We start from the raw sequence: 903 nt of genomic DNA, 5'->3' as shown, positions 1-903 counted from the left end.
TCTATAGTACACTCCCAGTAGTGTTACTGCCCCTTTTTTGTTCTTTTGCTCAACCCATAAGGCCTCATTTGATGCTCCTTCTAAAATATCATCCCTCACAACTGTAATTGTTTCCTTAACCAAAATTGCCACCCCTCCTTTTTTAATCCCCCTCTCTATCGCATCTGAAAACCGTGTAACCAGGGATGTTGAGTTGCTAGTCCTGCCCCTCTTTAAGCCATATTTCTGTAATAGTTAAGATATCATACTGCCAGGTGGAGGGGTTTAAGGTGGGAATTCCAGCGTCTGGGCTTTGGTTGCCAACGGTGGAGCAGAGTTGAGAGGCCTTAAAATAACCAGGAAAAGGCAGAAAAAAACTGCAGGTACAGGAGAAATGATTATGCAGGAAGGTTTATTTGTATCTGAATTAAAACTGTTCTGTTTCCATCAATAGAACTTGACATTGTGGCAAGGGGGCAGCACAGGGAGATTGCTGGCTGAGTCCCTTTGCGGTGGAGCAGTTCCCATTCACGTGATCATGGTCCCCTCCAGCTCGGCTTCGCAGGGCAGTGCTTCCTGGACACGTGATCACGGGGTGCGTCTGCCAGAGGCGCGGATGGGCTGATTGGTTTGGTGTTGGCGCCGTTACTCAGGTAACGACCTCTACACGTGATCGGATACGTGAGAAGGACGTGGGTCAGCGGCCATGCCGGGGGTTGGGTGAGTGACAGCTCGCGCGCTTTAAGCTTTAGGATTCAAATCGGGGGTGGAGGAGAGGACGGGGGCTCGGGGTCGCCCTGCGGCCCTGGAACTGTCGGCAGTAAGGCTGCTGGGATTACTCGGGCTGGGGCTGGGGCTGGGGCTAACGGCTAACCGGTGACGGCACTTGTGTGGGATCAGAGGCTAAGCCAGACCCGGCTCACA

At 52.4% G+C, this 903-nt stretch overlaps 1 protein-coding gene across 1 annotated transcript in view; it reads left to right on the top strand.

The window, feature by feature from the left end:
* Positions 1-599: 599 nt before the first annotated feature.
* tbrg4 (transforming growth factor beta regulator 4) overlaps positions 600-903 on the top strand; it is a 45,350-nt gene continuing 45,046 nt past the window's right edge. The window contains exon 1 of the mRNA XM_067978863.1: positions 600-699. The gene's annotated coding sequence lies outside the window, so the exon portion shown is untranslated. The remainder of the gene's footprint in view (positions 700-903) is intronic.

This window comes from Heptranchias perlo, chromosome 3 (assembly GCF_035084215.1).
Source record: "Heptranchias perlo isolate sHepPer1 chromosome 3, sHepPer1.hap1, whole genome shotgun sequence".
Taxonomy (NCBI): domain Eukaryota; kingdom Metazoa; phylum Chordata; class Chondrichthyes; order Hexanchiformes; family Hexanchidae; genus Heptranchias; species Heptranchias perlo.
This window is presented reverse-complemented; position numbering and strand designations above follow the sequence as displayed.